The sequence below is a fragment of the Anopheles arabiensis genome, chromosome X, assembly GCF_016920715.1.
Source record: "Anopheles arabiensis isolate DONGOLA chromosome X, AaraD3, whole genome shotgun sequence".
NCBI lineage: Eukaryota > Metazoa > Arthropoda > Insecta > Diptera > Culicidae > Anopheles > Anopheles arabiensis.
In genome coordinates this window covers 16,506,180-16,517,500 of record NC_053519.1, presented here as the reverse complement: position 1 = coordinate 16,517,500, position 11,321 = coordinate 16,506,180, and positions in this window count along the sequence as shown.

Genomic DNA, 11,321 nt, shown 5'->3' with positions numbered 1-11,321 from the left:
TAGTACCCCCATCCTACAAGTCTTCTGCTGGGCGGGCGGAGAGGGCCTCATCGTACGGTGGTAAGAGAGGTACTAACACAGTGATTGCCATATCGCAATTAGAGCGTGCTTGGAGTTGGGGGTCGGGCACTTTTGCTGATCAAACTTCCGGATGCTTGCCGGCCAGCTCATTCCAGATTTAGGTCACAGGATCTTCCGAGTGTTGATTGCGAGGTGCTCGAATCGAATATGCCTGGGATAGTCGTCCGCAAACCCAATTCTAGTAAGACATTAGTATACTAACGAGATCACACCTCCTCTAGCCAGACGAGTCTGTCTACTTGTGGCCTTCCCTTACATTGGCCACTTGCTGTATTGATACAAAAGATTAGTTGAGGCTGATGTAAATCTGTACTTGTCCTATGTATCTCTTGGAAGGCTCGCTGTATTCTGGTTAACTATCTTCTTAAAATCCTTTGCACTGCTAGTATATCAATCCGTTGGAATGCATTCTTCAAAGGCTCCTCCTAGTAAAGAGACAACTACACAGTACTAAGACGGTTGCGATTGTGACCACTATCATACTTTCATGCCTTCAGGATCAATATCTTCATTGCTAAAACGCTAAAACCGTTGTGAAAGATCCGTTGTGCCTGAAGAAGCTCTGTACTTACCCAAAGTATCTTTTGGAATTCTCTATGCTTTTTGGAGGACTATATTTTTAAAAGCCGGCCGGTCTCGTAGTACCGTCGTAAACTCGTACGACTTAACAACATGCCCGTCATGGGTTCAATCCCCAAATAGACCGCGCCGCCATAAGTAGGACTGACTATCCTGCTATGGGGGGGAATCAATCAGTCACTGAAAGCCAAGCCCACAAGTGGGTACAGGCAGGCCTTGACCGACATCGGTTGTTGAGCCAAAGAAGAAGAAGAAGATATTTTTAAAATCCGCTGTATAACAACTTACTGGAAAGCTTTTTTTAAGTTTCCTGCTGGTAAAGAGACATCTACCATCAGAATGAATATCTTCATTGCTCAAACCTTCCGTTGTGAAAGATGCGTTGTGCTTGCAGAAGCTCTGTACTGCCCCAATGTATCTTTTAGGGTTCTCGTTACATTCTGAGAGACTATCGTCTAAAAATGTCTGCTGTTTTCAAGGTTCCTGCAGGTAAAGAGACATCTTCACAGTACTCAGCCAGCCGCCATTTGAATGTGTGACTAATACCGTACTCTCATGTCATCAGGGCCAATATCATCATTGCTAAAACCTTCCACAGTAACCTTCCAGACAGTCCCTAGCTCCAAAGCTACGCAATCGGATGGTTGATGTGCTTGGAGCTTATCGTTTTGAGCTAAATATACCATCAGGTGTAGCAGTAGGATATTTGTTATCTCTGATTCCATAACTGTGCGTGTAATTCTACTGAGCCTCAAACAGCTATATACCGTTCCAGGTGTATCAGATCCCCTAAATGCTACTCCTTAAACATCCAATACTTATACCTCGCTCCCGGGTAGCCTCCCCGAATGTAAAGCACTTTCTATCGTTATCGTTGTAAAATGTAATTCAACAACATTCTTTTGAGCATTGCATCACAACACCCTCTTCTGTCAGGTCCAGCAAAACGCTCACATCCGCACACCTTTGATCACTCCCTGTGCAATTATCGTTAAAAGCGTATTCGTTTTCGGACGCCATAGGGGCTGGGACATCCGCTAACATCCCGCTGACGGCCCCGACAGGTTTTCGCCGAATTCGATACAGCTAATTAATCGATCCGCAGCAAAGCCGGTCGGGGGGAGCGGCTGTCGCTTGGATCAGTGCCGCCTAATCACGGCTAGATTCGTTCCGGGTAGGCCTGCGGTCTAATTTGTTTCGCCCCGCCACGGTGAGGCGCCAGGATTGCAGGGCATGGTAGGACGTGTCCTCATCAAATTAACACCTCCAATTTCACAACCTCTGCATCCCCTCTCCCCCCCTCCAATTTCGCTTCTTCCTCCTTTTCCACCCTGGTTTCTGTGTCTATCTGTCGGTGAGGTTTTCTTTCGCGCTCTGCGAGCGAATTAGTATAATTACTCCGCTTGCTCTTTCACCGAATTCCCGCCTTTTCCCTCAACGGAAAACGCATCGAACGCATCGCAAACGAGACCTTAAGTTGTTAATTAAATTAACTTCTTCCCTTTGCCGTCCGCTGCCCCCGCTGCGGGCACAAAACGCACAGGAAAATGACATCAATCGCTCGTAACGGAAGTCGAACGGTGCAACTTAACCTACAAACATGGTCCGCAGGGATGTTGATAAGGAACTCCGCAGGGGAGGAGAGCGGAGGGCAGCGGGTTGGGGCGCATTTAACCTTCGCGGTTGCGCTGGCCCGTGCGCCCCTGTGCCAACTTATCGGTGGCCGGAAATCTACGATTATCGTTATTGTTTTCATTATTCCGCCCCGGTTCCGGCTGTTACGGTGCGCAACCACTCTTCCCCAGCGGTGTGTGTGTGTTGGTTTTTTCGTGTGTTTTTTAAATGAGTTACAGCGAGAAAGAGATAGAGAGAGAGAGAGAGAGCCAACAAAAGGGAATAGCGTTTCAGGACCACGTGGGGAGAAAACGCGAGCCGCGCGCTTCTAGAACCACAGCTTACGGCAACGGAATTAACACTCCATGTATCAGTGGGTCGCGCACGAGCGGCAAAGCAGTAAGTTGTAAATGACTTTAGCCCGCCGACCCGTAGACAAATGCATTCCCCCCCGCCTTTATCCCTTTTGTCGGCTGCATTTGGAGTAGCACTACGCGTCGAATAGATTGATGCGAACGCTAATAGGCAAATCGGGTACATCCGGACAGTGACAACAGTTGTCCGCGGTGGCAACGGTTGATAGGATGCCTCAGCTACCAGGCTATCGGTCCCTTTTTGTCTTGATATTGGAAAGGATGCAAGCTGTCCAGCTCAGTATCTGTCACGCGCCCATGTCATTTGCGAAACGATCTGTTGGAGCATCCAGGAATTCCTGGAGTTTCCTGGGTTCTCCAACAGCCATGCCGACGTACGCTGGATGTACCTGCAGCAGCTCTTCAAAACAAGGCTTGTTAATGTTTGAACCAACTACCGAAGCCTACAGCTCGTCCATAAACGGAGCGGTTGTTCGGAGGTCAAAACTGCCCATCTACAGTACCTACCGGACCCTACCAGCCGCCCGATGGTATCAGCATTTTGTAGGTGCTTCATTCTCGAAAGTGTTGTGCCACCGTTCTGCGCGCTCTAATCCTTGGCAACGTCATGAGGAACCGTCGGACACAGGGGCACCGTCCGCATATGCTGCCGGCACTGCGCGGCTGTCCGCGATGCTTATCTCGATTTAAATGCTCGTTCGGTCATTCGTTCCATGCCCCTGCCACGGCAACGGACACCAGTGATTAGGCGATCGTTTAATTCTACGCCTTTCTTCCTCTCTCCCTCTCTGTCTCTCTCTCTCTCTCACACACACATACGCGTTTCCGCATGAAGTATGCCGGAAAGGGGGAAAATAGAAAAACAACAAACAAACAAACAAACACACGGAAAACAGGCGCGTGGTGTCGCCTCGTTCGGTGCCCCCTCGCAGCCGACGTGAACACATCCGCCCGCGTGAATGGTGAGTGCGTTCCGCCAAAGGGGCGTACCAGGGTGGACCAACTTTTAATTTGATTGATGCGTTTTGATGTTTCCGGGCACTGCGGTTCCCCCCGGAGGACGCGGGCAAGTGGGGAGGATGGGAAGGAAGGACGACTCCTGTCCGGTCGGCGCGCGCTCGAGGTGATAAGTTGCGATTGCCGATGGCACCGCCAAAACCGGCCGCGGATCAGACCATTAGCAGATGTCACTGCTGCCAGATACCTGAGAGTAAGAGAGAGAGAGAGAGAGAGAGAGAGAGAGAAATAGAGAAAGAGAAAGAGAGGTGATAATGGCCCATCCCGAGCAGGACAGCCACCGGGACTCCATAACAACACCAACAGCGCATTCAGGTGATGGATAAAAAGTAAGGTAATTAGTCTTTAAGGCCGTCCGCGGGGACGGACGAGGAGAAGGGAAAAGGACCAAGAGCACGCCAAAAGCAGGCCGGGACTAATTATCCCCGAGGGTGGTACGAGGGGATGGGGCGGGTTTTTGGAGCATAGGCGGAACTTTTTTTAAGTAGCCAAGCCATTTTTGAAGCCGAACAGATGTTAGGAACAACCGGGGAAGTAATACAGCGGTAAGAAATACTAGGGCCTGGCAGGCGAAAAGAAATGTTTACAAATAGACCACAATTGGGTGGCGCTGTTTGACACGGCGAGCTGTCAAAGCGGGCTTGTTTTGGGGGTTTTGTTTTAACATTTTTTTACTTCATGGTTCTTCCAAACAAATTACCCTCATTAAGGGGTCAGGAATGAAGAAGCAGCGTTAGCGAAGTGTGCCGCTGGTTACCGGGTGTTAAAGACATACATTTCGCCGGTTCTATTAAAATGTACAACTGTACGAAAAAAAGGGCTTGCTTGGTTTGTACATTTAACGTTTATTTCGACGCCTCCTTGATGCTATTTAATCATTCTCATTTGCAGCAACACAGATACACTCTTGCTTTACTGCTTCACAGTGACATCTATCAATTTTGTTGTTTAGTTTTGCAACTTCATGTCCTGAACACTGCATCAGTTTTATCAGAGTTTATATCTGAAGAAAAGTTCAGGACATATTTTTGGGCCTTAACAAAACATGGGTAACACTGATTCAGATGCATGAATCTGAACGAATCTTTTAAATAAATTAATAAATCTGAATCTCCATAGATTAATAAATCCTTAAAGATTAATTTATCACTCTCAAGATTCATGATTCTCCAAATATGTGAAGACTCATAAAACTCTGAAGATCATTGAGAAATTCATGAATTTTTAGATATTTCTGATCTACAGGGACTAGAGATACGGAGACACTGTACCAAGCGTTCCCATGGTACAGTTGTCAACTCGAACGACTCAATAACATGCCCGTCGTGGGTTCAAGCCTAGAATGGACCGTCCTCCCGTAGCATGGATTGACTATCCGGCTGCGTGATAATGAATAAAGTCTCTGCAGCCTGTATAGGTCGGCATATCCGCGTAGGACGTTGCGCTAAATAAATAGAAGTAGGGACTAGAAATTCATGATAACAGCTGCAGGGGAGTTATTACTGACTCTCTTAGTTTCATAGCTATATCGAGATTCACGGTCTCGTGGAGCAGTCGTCCCGTGGAGCAGTCGTCAACTCGTGCATAACGCGGCTTAACATCATGCCCGTCGTGAGTTCAAAGCTCGTATGGACCCGGCCCAAGTAGCAAGGATTGACTTATTCGTCTGCGTGGTACTAAATAAATCTCGTAAGCCTGTACTTCTTGTGATTTTGTAAGATTCATAAATATTCTGAGTTATTAGATACAAATATAAGTTTCTATCTTTATGGTGGCATGCGAATAGGGTTTAAGACTTAAAACATTTTCAGATGTTACACTTTACTTAATTCAATTGGTATTTTGTGACTCCCATACAAATAGCAAGATTGTTGTTGTATAAAGCACTTTGACACTCAATTTAAAGTGCCTAGCGGTTTACGATGCTGTCTCAAATATCCCATGTAACAAAGCAGAGCTGGTATATGTAAGTTAGTTATTTAGGAATAACTAGGTTAAGTATAAATGTATAAATCTTTAAAGGTACATGTATGAGAACGTATATGAAAGAATGTAAACCAAAGATTCATAAAGCACATGAAACACTAATCCAAACCTATTCTGCTTTTTGGCTGTAGCAGTCCACTGGATTCATCAATGAGGGACATATACAGTAACGATATCTTGTAGATATCTTGGATGTTGGTAGCACTTGATTTCGTTGTGTTTTTGTGGTTGTATGAGGATAAAACTATCCCAGAATAGCAGGAATTCCATCGCTATCACTTCATTGTATTGCAAGCCATCCGTCTTCGTAGCATCTTTGAACCGTGAGAAATTGAAGCCTTACATAGCAGACGGTAAGGTCCATCACATAGTCTCAGAGCCTGGAGAGAGTCCAGATTTGACGATGTTGCTATAATCCAGTTTGATGTTTGATGATCTCACCGTGGTAACGCCAAGGAAGTCCAACAGCGCAGTCTACAGTACTTGAGCTCAAAACAGTTCTTTCTCAAAACCATCGAATCTATGTCTAGGACATAACATTACATCAAGACGAAAAAGTGTACTTAGTGTCTTGAAAATAACTAAGTAGCCCAACTATTCTCTGTTAGGTTGTGCTTTCGGAAGTGTTATCTAAAATAACTCATGAAACTCAAATTATATCAATAAATTGCAAATAAAAATGTATTCCTTACAGTTGATGAACTATCTTGAAACTAAACAGGCTGTGGTGACTACAAATAATAAGTTATAATAATAATAAAAGTTACTCATACTCCTAACACTCTCGACTCTTTACTAAATCTCCTGCACAAAGCATCCAATTAGACGCCTTTGCTTCGTTTACTCCCGCGTGGGATTCATTTTGACAACGTTCATTTAGTGTTTTCGCTTCTTTCCACACAGAACAAAAACCTTTCTTTGAAAGTGCACTGCAGCGTTACCGCACAAGTTGACAACATTTCCACTCGGTATTATTTCTGGCCCATCTGTGCCCATCCCTTGCTTGACCGTTTGACGTCAGCGTCAGTACATTGGAAGTAGCGCACTTGTTTCATGCTCATTTGCAGAAAACAAATTGCAAACCATTGCCTCGCCACATTATCTCTCTTCTCCTCTTCGCAGCTCTTCCCAAATCTGTAAGTAGTTCATGCTTATTAGTGTTATTATTGTTTTGTACTCTACCGCCCTTGACTTACACGGTCGCTTGGCCGTCGCCGAAACACCCGTGGCCTGCGGGACCCGGGACTGAGGCTACGAAAACTGTCAACGCCGTAGCCGCCGCCGACTCCGCCTTTGATCGTGACTCTAATAATCAAAGAAACAAGGGCGTCGTCGCTGTGCTTTTCACTCCCTCTCCTCCATCCCCAATCCTCTCAACGCTGGCCGCTGTCATTAGCTCGCAGGCATACCAGCGCCCATTATGGCATGACAATTTCCCCCCCCCCCCATCCACCCTCGTACGACCATCCTGATTGCTGCTCGAGCTGTGTCAATCTAATCTGCTGACTGGTCAGAACCTTCTTCAGTGTAGCGGCCAAAACGTCGGGATGGAAAATTAAATGTGAATGTTTCGTTTGAAGTTTCTCTTTACAACGCCCCACACATACACACAGCTCCCGGATGGCAGCACCATTTTCTTACTATCGTTTTTACTTCGGAGTGCGGACGGACTTCACCAGGTCCGTGTTGCTCCCGCTGGCGACGAACCCGACGGCTACTAGCTGCTGAAACCTTGCAGTCATTCTCTGCACGTGTTCGTGAGATTCGTTTGTGTACATTTTTGGTTTTTCACTTTATGTGTTCATCGCTGGTTCGTAGTGTAGCAACTTATTGCTCCCCAATGCGCCTATACTATCCTGACGAATGCCGAAGCAACTAATTGCATAGAAGTTCGGATGTTTGGGAAGGAGCATACTTCAGATCATTCCAAAAGACTAACGACGGATTGCGGCAAGCCTTCCGTTACTTTTGCCGAGGTTTGTTGGTTGACCTGCCGTGGCTGTTTATTCTTTGTTTTTTATTTTCTCCAAAAACCGTTTTTGGTTTTGCGGATCTTCCTGAGTGCTGAGATGTAGCGTTTTTTTAAATGGAAAGTCAAGTTCCTAAGGCTCGAGAAATTCACAACTCAACCTCAACATGACACTGTACGTGCGCAGCAAAATGGGGGGCAGAAGAGCAAGTACATTCTAATACGGATGTAGTATTACGCCCGACTGGCAACAAGCTTTGAGCAATGAAGTCAGTTACAACCCATTATGCTCGCCATCAAGTGGTTGCGCGCATCGGAACCAGTTCCATTTACGCGTCCACACGATCTGCTCGATGGCGGTGTCATCGGTGATGGTTATGGCAGCTATAAACAATAGTAATACTTGTCGCCCGTCAATTGCGAGCGCAACAAACCACTAGCGGGCTCACTTTCTGCCCGAACGAGGCCAGTCGCCGCTGCAAATAGAGCTGCCACCACTATTAATTGTTATGTTTATGTTATCCCATCTCCCTTTGTGTGTGTGGGGGAGGGGATCTGTTTGAATTTCCTGCCATTCAGTAGCATGTTCCGCATCGTTTCCGCAGATTGCAATTTACCTTTCCATTCTCTTACATTCTCCTCCTGCTCTTCGTCGGGATGTGCAACCGACGCTTACTTTTTACATCCACCAAACTGGACGCACTCGTTTGGCCAAACTGGACGCAACACACTAACCGATCCGTAGCGCTAAAACTGTACACGAAAACACAGGACCTAAACACACACATACCCGGAGAGATGGAAAGATGCGGTAAAAGCATTAAATGTAACACTTTACTGCATGGGGTTACGGGACCCCTGCCCGCTTGAAACAGAAATCGTGCTCGAAGGACCATTCTGCCGCGCGTATCTTCAGCTTTGGCGTCTGCCAACCTGCCAAAGGATAATGCGTCTTTTTTCGCCCCGGAAGATGGATGCTGGTGCTTGGGCTAACGTGCAAAAACACGGGCCTAGCATGGCTTTTGGGTTTTTTTTTTGTACCCCAGGAGTATCGTGCACATCATGCTGCTGCAAGCTGAACACTTGCCTTGGAACTTGTTTGCATGAGCATCGCATGTGGTACACATGTCCCGATAAGCACGTACGGGGTTTTTTTAGGTTAATTCTGGAAACTCCGGCATGTTGGAAGTTGCTAAATTGTTTCTGCCCAACCCAACATCAACTCCCGCCAGCATCCAGAATGATGGCATTGATTGACTGTCTACCGAACAAAAGCATTCCAATGCGGTCCTGGCAATCGATCGATCATGCACAGAGTAAATGTAAATAACCCCACACAAAACGGTAGCGGCTGGCGCCTCGTCGGCAAACCAATCAAAAGGACGAGCGGTTTCCTAGAACTATTTCGCATACAAAAACCGGTAGTTAATTTCATGGAAATAATCATATGCATGGCGCGCAGCGATCGATTTATTTCGCTTCAATGCGATCGTCCAATCAGCTTACTTATCAATCTTCACAACAATCGAGCCGCCATCGGGGCAGATGGTTTCGGAGAATTCTCGCACTATGCTTTATGTGTGTGTGTGTGTGCTTACAGGTATTCACGCTCAAAGCCGTGAGCAGTGAATATCTGCAAGTATGCTGGGCATTATCCATTTTTCCCCATGTCCTCTTGCGTGCCCCGGCAAGTCCTTTCATTGAGGGTGGAGGGCAGGCATTTTGTTGGTCAATCCATCTTCATAAAAGACTAGCTCGGTCGCGTAATTCGTGCCGTGCCTATTATGGTTAATATTGCTACGGCAGATACACACACATACAAACACAGCTTTGTTCCGTAAACGAGCGCTTCACACAAACACGAACACGATACAAGCAGCTACATCCGACCCAAGCAGCAAAACAAACGATGCAGCGAGAAAGGGAAAGCGATATGCGGGGCGGCGGCGGAGACGCTTAAACCGCAAATTGCGAAGCGAGAGGCGCGGCCAGAGAGTGCGTCAAGTTTTGAAGCGGTGGAACTTCATTACATCTAAATGGCACCTGGAAATGTCTATTGGTTCGTCTAATAGTCTCTCTCTCTCTCTGTCTGTGTGTGTGTGTGGGCTGAAGGGTGGTTTACGGAAAGGTGGAAAAGCGGAAGCAATTTTCTTCCCTCCCCAAGAGCGAGACAGAGCGCGCGCGCGCACACACACACTCGGGAAGGAGAGTCCCCCGCGGAAGGGAAGGGACGACTGATTCCCGGAGAATGGCGCAAGATTAAAGCAATATTTATGTGATTACATTTGGAATATTTATATCTTTGACAGCGATTGCAAACTGTTAACGCCGATGAGGTTTGCTGCATTCGCACAAACACACACACGCACACTCTGAGAGGCGGCAGGAGGGGAGAGGGGATGGTTGTAAAGCAAGCGGCAGGCAAGTAAATAACCGCGTACGGCGACACTGGGATGCAAAATCGTAAAGGACCACGGTTATATGCCCGAAAATGTGCCACTGGAATGGGGCAAGGGGTGGAGAAGGTGCTCGTACCGAGCGAGAGGAGGAGCTGGGTGCAAGCGAGAAGAAATCAGGAAAATTGTTGTGCGGCAGCACGATGGAGCGAACGAACGAGACAGCCAGCCCGAACGAGAGAGAGAGAGAGAGAGAGAGAGAGAGAGAGAGAGAGAGAGCCTGAACAAACGATACCAAGAAAGGGAGCGTGCGCACTTGCGGTTCACGTTGCAAAAGTGCGCCTGAATGGTAGGCAGCCCGTACGCCATTTGCCAGATTTCTCCACCGTGGTGGGCGCTGGTGATGGTAACGGTGGTGGCAGCGGCAAAGTTAAAGGGCTGTCCTCAGGAGAGTTCGATGAGACCTGCACCGGACGGGAAGGGTGGGTTGTGGAAAGCAACAAATAGCGTAGACTCCAAAATGAAGGGGGGGGGAGGTGTTGGGCAGGTAGAGGGGGTTGAGTTCCCGGAACAGATACACAAAAACAGCAGTACAGCGAAAAGTGGCTCTTAAAAAGCGATTGCGAACCTGCTCTCTCCTTCCATCCCCCCCCCCCCTCGGAGTTTCCACGTTTGCCACTGTGCGCTCGAATGGTAGGCAGCCCGTACGACACGCCATCGCACTGCACGGCTGCGCGAACCAATCCCAACCTTCCCGCTTCCGTTGCCGGGCCCATGCTTTCCAACGACCGCCCGGCGAACCGGATACATAGTAACCATCGACACACATACACACGAATCGGCCCCGGGATGGCGGAGCTCCGCGCTCCGCGTAAAGCTTTTACCCCCGCTCCTTTCGGCTTCCTTCGGGGCAGGAGGGGTTTTCTCCGGAGACTATTCCATCCGGACAATCCGGGAACTATCGCTCCGGGTTCGGTTTGTCGTACATATTTTGTCTTTTATTGGTTTTCAGTGTGTTTCTTTCTTCTTCTTCTTCTTCTTCTTCCTCCCTCTTTGTGAGCTCCTGGTTCACCATTCTGGTGCTGTGCATTGTGCATTGCATTGCCGCCCTTAGGAAGACGCTGTGGCACGGTTGATTAATAGGTAAATTGTGCTACTAATTACTGGCGGGCGCTCCCCAAGCCCGCTGTCTTTCAAGCGCTTTTTGCACAACCCACTGCACAAGCTTAATCGCAGTGGAGGCAGTTAAGAGCTAGCGAAAGGCGTTCCTGGCGAAACGCAACATCAACAATTCGATCACAACAA